The sequence below is a fragment of the Mustela nigripes genome, chromosome 7, assembly GCF_022355385.1.
Source record: "Mustela nigripes isolate SB6536 chromosome 7, MUSNIG.SB6536, whole genome shotgun sequence".
NCBI classification, from domain to species: Eukaryota; Metazoa; Chordata; class Mammalia; order Carnivora; family Mustelidae; genus Mustela; species Mustela nigripes.
Window position 1 is genome coordinate 53,287,214 of NC_081563.1, and position 11,043 is coordinate 53,298,256.

The 11,043-nt window shown below is 42.0% G+C and overlaps 1 long non-coding RNA gene across 24 annotated transcripts in view; it reads left to right on the plus strand.

Moving 5' to 3' along the window:
- The window catches only part of LOC132021478 (uncharacterized), a 113,584-nt gene that overhangs the window by 11,931 nt on the left and 90,610 nt on the right, over positions 1–11,043 (plus strand). For 15 of the 24 annotated variants that reach the window (XR_009405330.1, XR_009405335.1, XR_009405341.1 and 12 more), the window contains exon 3: positions 9,675–9,856. The exons of 5 other annotated variants lie outside the window; for them this stretch is intronic. This is a non-coding gene — a long non-coding RNA (uncharacterized LOC132021478). Of the gene's footprint in view, positions 1–1,945; positions 2,145–4,054; positions 4,177–9,674; positions 9,857–11,043 lie in introns of all 24 variants that reach the window. 4 more of the 24 variants (XR_009405339.1, XR_009405342.1, XR_009405340.1 and 1 more) reach the window with 2 other exon arrangements.

The window sequence follows — 11,043 nt, forward strand, 5'->3', positions numbered from 1 at the left end:
GTCTCTGCCTGCCTCTCTGCCTACTTGTGATCTCTGTCTGTCAAATAAATAAATAAAATCTTAAAAAAAAAAGATTTTATTTATTTATTTGACAGATAGAGATCACAAGTAGGCAGAGAGGCAGGAGGGGCGGGGCGGGGTGGGGGGAGCAGGCTCCCTGCTGAGCAGAGAGCCTGATGCGTGGCTCGATCCCAGGACCCTGGGATTGAGCAGAGAGCCCGATGCGTGGCTCAATCCCAGGATCCTGGGATCGTGACCTGAGCCAAAGGCAGAGGCTTTAACCCACTGAGCCACCCAGGCACCTGACAATTTCTTTTTTTTAGTGAATAGTGTATATTTCTATTTTGAAAAAATTTTAAAAAGCTGCTTTAGAGTAGGAGGTTTTTAGAAAATACATCCTTGTCTTTCCACACAGATATTTACTTCTGTAGTACGAGGGCAGTAAAATACTAGAACCCCACCCCAGGCTGCCCAGTGAGCTGGTGTACCATTTTCCTTCTTTCTTTTTTTAAAGATTTTATTTATTTATTTGACAGACAGAGAGAGAGAGAGATCACAAGTAGGCAGAGCAGCAGGCAGAGAGAGAGGGGGAAGCAGGCTCCCCACTGATCATAGAGCCCAATGCAGGGCTCGATTCCAGGATCCTGAATCATGCCCTGAGCTGAAGGTAGAGGCTTAACCCACTGAGCCACCCAGATACCCCAACAACCATTTTCTTTTTTTAAAGATTTTATTTATTTATTTGACAGACAGAGATCACAAGCAGGCAGAGAGGCAGGCAGAGAGAGAGGAGGAAGCAGGCTCCCCGCTGAGCAGAGAGCCCGATGTGGGGCTCGATCCCAGGACCCCGAGACCATGACCCGAACCAAAGGCAGAGGCTTTAACCCACTGAGCCACCCAGGCGCCCCCCAACAACCATTTTCTTTAAGTGAAATTGGAACTCAGGAAGTAGTATTTGAAGAGGCTCAAAGGGATTGATGATAATAATAATAGCAATAATAGTAATGGCTAACTGATGAACCAGATACTTTATGTAAATAGTCTTATTTTAATAGCATAGCAACCATGTGAAGGTTGGTTATATGAGAAATAGTGCAGTGTAGGAGTAAGGAGCATAGACTCTGGGGTCATACTTCTTGCCCCAACTTCTCAGCTTCGTCAGTAACTAGCTATGGCCTTGAATTAGAAAACTGCCTTTTTCCTTATCTATAAAATGAGGATAATAATAGTACCTGCCTCATAAGGTTGTGATGATTAAATGATGTAAGCTATGTAAAGCTTGGCACAGTGCTTGGCAGATAGAAAGTGCTTACTATGGGCTGGAGGGGAGGTGGGTGGGGGGATGGGGTAACTGGGTGGTGGGCATTAAGGGGTCACTTGTTGGAATGAGCACTGGGTGTTAAATGCAACTGATGAATCATTGGACTCTACCTCTGAAACTAGTAATATACTATATGTTAATTAATTGAATTTAAATTTAAAAAAGCCCTCCCCCCAAAAAGGGAGTGCTCACTGTGGGGTGCCTGGGTGGCTCATTCAGTTAAGTGGCTGCTTTCAGCTCAGGTCATGATCCCAGGGTCCTGGGATGGAGCCCCACATCAGGCTACTTGCTGTCAGGGAGCCTGCTTCTCTCTTGTCTGACATTTCTCCTGCTTGTGCTTGCGCATGCGCGCTCACACTTGCGCCTTCTCTGTCTCAATCTCTCTTTCTTGCTGTGTTTCAAATTAATAAAGAAATACAATCTTTTTTTTTTTTAAGAAAGTGCTAAGTGTCACTTAAAATAATTAAAGCAGATGGAGAAGTAGAGACTTAGAAAGAGGTAAGGTATGCCTAAGTGACATAGCAAATAAATAACAGAATAGTAATTTGCTCCTGGGCAGCCAAATTCCAAGGCTCTTGTTTTTTTCTTTTCTTTTCTTTCTTTTTTTTTTTTTTTTCCAAATAGGTTCTGCACCCAACATGGGACTTGAACTCACTATCCTAAGATCAAGGGTTTCATGCTGTACCAACTGAGCCAACTCTTGTTTCTTACCATTATACTGTACAACCATCATGGATTGAAGGGAAGAGATTGGACATGAACTGCACTTTGTCCAACTTGAGATGAGCATAGATCTGGAGGTTACACCTGGGCTCAGACCTACGTAAGGTTTATTTGTGATCTTAAGTATCTTATCACCATAGCATGTACTGGTTATTCTTTGAAGTGATTTTTCCCTAGATCCACTATAGAAGGATTTATAGTCTTCTGCTGAAGGGTTGAGTGTTCCCTGGCTGGGACCAGGAAATGAAGCTGAATAAACACCTGTATCTTACTGCTTTTGGACCTATGTAGGAGCTTGTCCTGTCCTTCTTGTACTTTGATTGTGTTTCCTAATACAACTGGTAATGATGAGAAGCAGAGCAGTGTATACATTGAATACTTTATGTGCCATACGTTTGACACATCTTTTTAAAAGATATTATTTATTAATTTATTTGACAGAGAGAGAAAGAGAGCGAGAGAGAGAGAACAAAGATGGGGAGCAGCAGAGGGAGAGGGAGAAGCAGGCTCTCTCCTGAGCAGGAAGCCCAATGTGGGGCTCAGTCCCAGGACCCTGGGATCATGACCTGAGCCAAAGGCAGACGCTTAACAACCGAGCCACCCAGGTGCCCACTCGCCCTTTTCTTAAGAATTTATTTATTTATTTATTAGAAGGAGCGAGAGCACAAGCAGGGGAGCATCATCTATTCCATTCCTTAATGTAACCCTATAAGGTAGTCACTCTTACTCTATTTTATAGAAACAAAAAGATTTGGAAACATGGTTAAACTCACATAGTCAGTGCTGGGATTTGAATATGCAATTTGGCTCTCGGGTCCACATTCTTAACTGCTATACTCTACCATTTCTATTCTTTTTTTACCTGTCTAGAGCACATAGTATGAGGCAGATAGCTTAGTAGAGCCTGTCCTATTTTTCCCATTTGAGAAATGGGAGGCTTTTGACTACTGGTCTAGAAATAAGGAGACCTGTGATCTCATCAACCTTCTCACCAATTTGCCACATCCAGGACTTCAGTTTTCTCAGCCTTATTGTTCTCATTCATTAAACAAAAGGGTCACTCTAGATGGTCTGTGAGATCCCTTTTAACTCTGATGTTCCCACTGACCATTTGAAGTGAGGAGACTAATACTTGCTCAACAACTTGATTTTGGAGTGGTGGTATTTGTGAGCTTTTAAGGACCCTGCTTTGTGCAAGGGAGGATGCGAGATTTCAGGACGGTGAATATTGCCTTCCTGAAGAGGGTAGGTCTGGGCTCTTTTTGAGGCTAGTTGCCTAGGGAACCTAGCCTCCAGCCAGCAACAGTCAGGAATGCTTTGGTTGAGAGTTGGGTACAGATAACTAAAACAAGCAGCACATTTAGGTTTCACTTTCCACACTCCCCTGCATGGGTCTCCCCTCCCCGGCCCCCCCAGCTACCTTTCCCTTACAAGCTTCCAGTTGTATACACTTTCTGTATATTAGTACTTTGTTAAGAAGTTTGCTATTTAATCTTCATAGTAACCTTATGAGATAAGTACTATTCTACATTTACAGATAATGAAAGTGAGGCAAATAGAGTTAAATAGTTTGTCTGTAGTTACTCAAGTGGAAAGTGGTATCCAACCCACTGTGTTGTACCGCCTGGTTGGAACTTAAAAAAAAAAAAAGCAGAGGGAGGAACTCTATTAATGATGTTTGGTTTTTTTTTTTTTTTTTTTTAAAGATTTTATTTATTTATTTGTCAGAAGAGAGAGAGGGGGAGAGAGAGGGAGCACAGGCAGACAGAATGGCAGCAGAGGCAGAGGGAGAAGCAGGCTCCCTGCCAAGCAAGGGGCCCGATGTGGGACTCGATCCCAGGACTCTGGGACCATGACTTGAGCCGAAGGCAGCTGCTTAACCAACTGAGCCACCCAGGCCTTCCCTTGTTTTTGTTTTTGTTTTTGTTTTATTTAGAATGATAGACTTGGAGTTGGAAAGGCCCTTGAGGTAATAATAGTCAATCTCCTTGTCTCCTTTCTGTCATCTAGTTGCAGGAATGCTTTCCATTATCTCCCTGACAGATGATCACCCAAGTTCTTTTTGAATGCTTTCATTGTTGGAGAGCTCATTACTTCTTGAGGAATCCCATTATATGTTGAATAGCTCTCTGGTAAGATACTAGTTTTTGTTTTGAATTTATATCTAATTGAGATGATTTCTCATCAGTTTTAGATCTGTTCTTTGGAATCATACAGGATAAATACAATTCATCTTTCAAATTCCAGTCTTATGAGTGTTTGAACTCACTCTTCCTATTTATAAGGCATTGTGCAGTTTTCTTATAGCATCTAAACTGCTTTCAATTTGGATTGGTCTGCACAAAAGCAATCTCTGTTTTTTACTGCTTTAAAGTACAGCCTTACAGGGTGCCTGGGTGGCTCAGTGGGTTAAGCTGCTGCCTTTGGCTCAGGTCATGATCTCAGGGTCCTGGGATCGAGTCCTGCATCGGGCTCTCTGCTCAGCAGGGAGCCTGCTTCCTTTTCTCTCTGCCTACTTGTGATCGCTCTCTGTCAAATAAATAAATAAAATCTTTAAAGTACAGCCTTTCAACAACAAATACATATTTCACTTCTTACGGTTAGGCACAAAATATGGGCCCTTCCCACATCTTTGGAGAATGAATGTATAGTTAGCTGAGTCTCTACAAAAGTATATGAATCTGGAGGGTTTACAGTCTTCTACTTTTGTAATCTCTAGGACATTAGACTCAGAGCCACACGCTGTCAGAGCTCACAAAATGGCTGGAAGTTTATCCGGGCATTTGACAAAACTGCATTTACTTCATTGGGCCACTAGGTGATGAACAACTCACAAAGCCAGACTTCCAGGGATGGTTGTGTATAGGACAGTTTCTGTTTATACGTGAAAGGCCACCAGAAGTCATCTGGTTCAGCTTCATTAAAAGGTCTTTTTTGCCTGTACCCCTGGGGATAAAAATATATGTTTATAATAAAAAAATTTTTTTTTTTTTAAAGATTTTATTTATTTATTTGACAGAGAGAGATCACAAGTAGGTAGAAAGGCAGGCAGAGAGAGAGAGGAGGAGGAAACAGGCTCCCTGCCGAGCAGAGAGCCCGATGTGGGACTCGATCCCAGGACCCTGAGATCATGACCCGAGCCGAAGGCAGCGGCTTAACCCACTGAGCCACCCAGGCGCCCTTATAATAAAAAATTTTTAAAAAAAGGTCTTTTTTGGGGGAGGGAAGACATGTCTTGTGTAAACTTTGTCTTTTCCAGCTTTGCTCAGGTTTTAAATATTAATTTGAATAGGATGTGTCTTTCTCTGAGTGATTTTCTTAGAAAAGGGGCCTGGATGGTACTTTGAAGGTCCTTATATATCCAATTGTGTGTGTACAATGTGTGTATGTATATTTTTGTAAGAGTTTATTTATTTATTTGGGAAGATTTTACTTATCCATTTTATAGAGAGAAAGGGGAAGAAATAGTGCGTGCATTCAAGTGGGGGAAGGGAGAGGGGAGGGACAAGCTGAGCACAGAGCCTGAAGTGGGGCTCAATCCCATGGTCCCAAAATCCTGACCCCAGCTAAAATCAAGAGTTGTACACTTAACTGACTGAGTCACCCAGGCGCCCCATGAGTTTATTCACAGGTAATGTCTCCATGCAGTGTGGGGCTCAAACTTACAGCCCTGACATCAAGAGTCACATATTCTACCAACTGAGCCAGCCAGGCACTCCTGAATTTTACCATAATGTAGAAATGATGTCTTGGCTGCGTTTAGGATTCTTAAATAGTAGTTCTATTCACTACAAAGTCTGTATGCAGCTTTCTGCTGTATTCAGTTTCTAGTGATACAGATGGGAAGTCCAGTGCCAGTAGAATTCTAAGTAATTACCTGTTCTTTCTCTTTGGAAGTTTGTAAATTTTTTCTGGCTTAGCATTTACTCTTGATATGCTTTAGGTGTGTGTCCTTTTTTAAAATTTTTTTATAAATAGATAAATAGATTTTATCTATTTATTTGACAGAGTGCTCACTTCGGCAACACATATGCTAAAATTGGAACGATATTTATTTGACAGAGAGACAGCAAGAGAGGGAACATAAGCAGGGGAGAGGGAGAAGGAGGCTCCCTCCTGAGCAAGGAGCCCGATGCAGGGCTTGATCCCATGACCCTGGGATTATGACCTGAGCTGAAGGTAGACGCTTAATGGCTGAGCTACCCAGGCACCCCAGGTTTGTGCCTTTTTAAAATAACTCTGCTTGGCACTTATTGAACTGTTTAGACTTAAAAATTTGTCTTGTCTTAGTTCAAGGAAGTTTTTATTGCTTTCCTTCCACCGGTTTCCAACCTGCTTCCTTTATAGATGAGGAAACCATGTCCAGAAAGGTTAAGCTACTTGCTCAAGGTCACTCAACTAGTTAATAGTGAACCTAAGCAAATAATTTGATTTCTTCTTTTTATTTAAGATTTCGTTTATTTGATAGTGAGAGACACAGCGAGAAAGGGAATACAAGCAGGGGGAGTGGGAGAGAGAGAAGCAGGTCTCCCGTCGAGCAGGGAACCTGATTTGGGTCCCAGGACCCAAGGATCATCACCTGAGCTGAAGGCAGACGGTTAATGACTGAGCCATTCAGGCGCCCCAATAACTTGATTTCTTTGATGAACTAGACTTTTATTGTATTGTGTATTGCTCTGTTGAGAGGCCCATCATGAAAAACGTGGACATTTTTTAGTGAGACAGGAATTTTGCTGAGGGTTCATGGGGAGCTGAAGGAGGAGGAGATGATAAAGTTCATTATGATTAAAATGTGGCCCATTTGGGGTGCCGGGTAGCTCTGTCATTTGGGTATCTGACTCTTGGTTTTTGCTCTGGTTGAGATCTAAAGGTCATGGGATGGAGCCCAGTGTTACAGAGTTTGCTTGGGATTCTCTCCATGTCTTTTTCCCTTCCCCTCTGCCCCTCCCTCCCCCTAGGATGAAGAGATAAATAAAATCTTTAAAAAAAATGTGGCCCATTTGAAGGGCTATAAAAAATTCACAAGGTATCCCAGTCACTGGAGTTACCCCAGAGCTCTAAAACTTAATAAAGCCAGGAAGTTAATTGAACACGTGGAGAATTAGATATCTAATTGTCAGGAGCTGGACAAGCATGGTCATGCCCTGTTGTAAATATTGGAAAACATATAAATATCTGAAGGCTTGGAGACAGACATCATAAACTGTCTTATCAGTGGTCTGGTTTCTGTTTTGAGTTCCAGCCTGGGACCCTTTTCTGCTGGGAACCACCTGTTCTGGCTGTGTTGATCTTTGGACTTCCCCAGCTCTCAGTCCCTTTCAGTTTTGAAATGAAACCTACCCCAGAGGGTGAGGTCAGGTACGGAGAGGACTTTGACAGCTCACACCAGGTTGTTTTTTTCTAGAGTCTGGTATGTACTGTGAAGTCTAAGTCTCAGCGGGCTGTGATATAGACTAACTGATGGTGAATCAGCTGTTGGGTAAGGCTCAGGTAGTGCTATTTCTTTGGGTAACCAGGAAAACATGTAGACCAAATATGGTGTCTTTTATCCTTAGACAGTTGAACGTTAAAGAGTACAGTCATCAGAGATCTGGCTCTCTTTGGTTTACTGAAGAAGGAAAGGCATTGTTTCAGTGGCTTTTCTCCTCACTTTTAGAGCCTCCTTTCTTTTTAGGAAGGAGCCAAGTCCTTGGTTTCTTTATACTGCTCCAGCTTCTAAACGTTTATACTGTGCCTCCTGGAATTGCTGCTTTAATGTGAAGTGACTCCTCTAGGTACCCTTAGACACACATATCCCCCATGTGCTACCCCCACCCCCTTCACAGAATTTGGCTTCCCCTCTTCCATTTGTTATGAAACTCGTTTCCACTTATACTACAGCACTTTGCTTGGAATCTTTATAAGTGGTACTGACTATTTATTTATTTACTTGACAGACAGAGATCACAAGTAGGCAGAGAGACAGGCAGAGAGAGAGAGGAGGAAGCAGGCTCCCCACTGAGCAGAGAGCCCGATGTGGGGCTCGATCCCAGGACCCTGAGATCATGACCTGAGCTGAAGGCAGAGGCTTAACCCACTGAGCCACCCATGCGCCTGGCTCTTTTTTTTTTTTTTTTTAACTCAGTCATACCACTTCCCCCCGATTTTATCTGACTGTCCTGCAGCCACATCCCTCAGTTTTGCAGAGCTGCTTATAGACCTTCAAATACCTTTCTCCACTGAGACTTTTACTGGGCAGCAAGGCTGCTGGATCCCTGTCCTTAGATTGGTTGACATCTGTACTCATTCTCTCATGGTGGTTTATTGTTGTTTTTTTAAAGATTTTATTTTTTATTTTTTTAAGATTATATTTATTTATTTGACACACAGGGAGAGACAGTGAGAGAGGGAATACAAGTAGGGGTAGTGAGAGAGAGAAAAGCAGGCTCCCCACTGAGCAGGGAGCCCAATGCAGGGCTCGATCCCAGGACACCAGGATCATGACCTGAGTGGAAGGCAGACGCTCAACGACTGAGCCACCCAGGCGCCCAAAGTTTTTATTTTTTAAAGTAATCTCTACACTCAATATGGGGCTCAAACTCAAAACCCCAAGATCAAGAGTTGCACGCTCTACTGACTGAACCAGCCAGGCGCCCCTCATTCTTCCATGTTTGTTTAAGACTTTGGTGTCTGACTTTTCCTCCTGGGACTCTGGCCCAGGCTAGGGGATTGGTGGTCAGGCTTGGCCTGGGTTTAGTGATTCAGGGTCTAGGGATTCAGTTCAGGCTTGGCCTTGGTCTAGTAGACCATAGAATTAGGGAGCTTTGTGTTAATATCTTAGATGTGGGGAGATGGGAAGCCTTAAGATCTGAACACTAAGACAATTGGAGGTGAAAGGGACAGAAAATTTGGCATCTGAAGCAAATTTTGTAGGCTCCCATTTAAAAAATTAAGAGTTTTTTTAAGAACAGTTTTAGGTTCACAGCTAAATTGAGGGAAAGATAAAAAGAATCCTATTATTATTATATTTAGGTAAGCTTTGTGCCCATGGTGGGGCTCAAACTCATGACCCTGAAGTCAAGAATCACATGCTTTAGCAATTGAGCCAGGCAGGTGCCCTGAAAAATTGATCACTTTTTGAAAAATTGATCTTTTTGAAGAATTGATCTTTATTTTATAGGGAATATAGTAATATAATCTAAAAGAATTAAAATCTGTAGATATTTTGAATTCTCCTGCTCCCCCTGTTATTTTTATATTTCTTGGAGGTGGTAACCTGTTAGTGTTTGGAATTTGTACATACCGGACTTTTTTCTGTTTACATGTATATGTGTGAAACCAGAAAAGTATTATTTTTGTGTCTTATTTATACAAATGCGGTCACATTTTATGGATCACTTTGGTATTTCTCTGATTCAGTAAGGTGCCATGACAGTATTTCATGTTGGTACAAGAAGATACTTCCATTTGATTTTGGCTACTATATAATATTTTATAGTATAGGCAGATATGCTATATTCAGTTATTTTCCTATTGAGAGACATTAAGGTATTTCCATTTTTTTGTTGTTATGAACGATTCTTACTGTGTTTTAAGTATCAGTGTTCTTTTCTTAGGCCTTTTGTCTTCTTTTCTCATGCTGCTCTTCTAGGTGATCTCAACCTTTCTGACAGCTCCACTTAACCGTCTACATATGGATGATGCCCAGCTCTGTCTGCAGACCAGTGTCCAGCTGCTCACGTGGCCGGCATCACAGGGATATTGTGCACACTCACCACCATGTGGCCTCCTGCTCCTCCTTACTTGCTGCCTCACCTGGTGTCCTGTCACATGGTAAACACCACGCAGTTATTAGGCCCAAAAGACTTCCCTTCCCCTCCCACAGCCAACAACCAGCGTGTCCCTGGGACTTTTCCTCCCTAGTATTTCTTGGATCCAGTTGCTTTCTTTTCTTCTTCATTGCCACTATTTTGTACCTTAGTTTTATGGATTTACAAAACAAGAGTACTTGTGAGTATTAAATAAATTAGTAACACGTAAAATGCTTAGAAAAATAGATCAACTCCCCGTAAGTGCCATGTGAATGTTGTTACCATCATCACATTGTCGTTGTGGGGTTCTTCTCATCTTAGTGTACATAATACCTTTTCGTCTCTACCTCCAGTCTTGATTTTATCCTTCCCCACCTCCATTCCACTCTGCACAATGCAGCCAGAGTGATCTTTATAATATATATGAATGTTCATGGTTTACATTTCTTGCTTAAAAAACTTCCATGATCTTGCTTTTACATGATTTGTCACCCCCACCTAGAATGCTTTTCCCCTTGATCTTTGACTGACAGTTTTTTTTAGGGGTTTGTTGTAGTTCTTGTTGTTTTATTTTGTTTTGAGATACATGTTTTAATCTACTTTTATTTTTTATTTTTATTTTTTCTAAAGATGTTGTTTATTTGACAGAGAGCACAAGCAGGGGGAGCTGCAGTGGGAGAGGGAGAAGCAGACTCCCCACTGAACAGGGAGCCTAATGAGGGGCTTGATCCCAGGACTCTGGGATCATGAGTTGAGCCAAACTGATTGGCTTAACTGATTGAGCCACCCAGGCACCCTGAGATACTAGTTTTTAAATGTCATGTCCTCAGAGAGGCCTTCCCCTGACCACTTAATTATTCCAAAGTAGCCACCCATATCTTTTCTCTTACATCACCTATTTTAATTCTTTCCATAGCACTTAATATGTGATTTTTTCTAGTTTATTCATGTATTTGTTTATATAGTCCCTTTCAATTAATATGTATGTATGTACGTATGTATGTATGTGTTTTTTTAAAAATTTTTTATTTTTTATAAACATATATTTTTATCCCCAGGGGTACAGGTCTGTGAATCGCCAGGTTTACACACTTCACAGCACTCACCAAAGCACATACCCTCCCCAATGTCCATAACCCCATCCCCCTTCTCCCAACCCCCGTCCCCCCAGCAACCCCCAGTTTGTTTTGTGAGATTAAGAGTCACTTA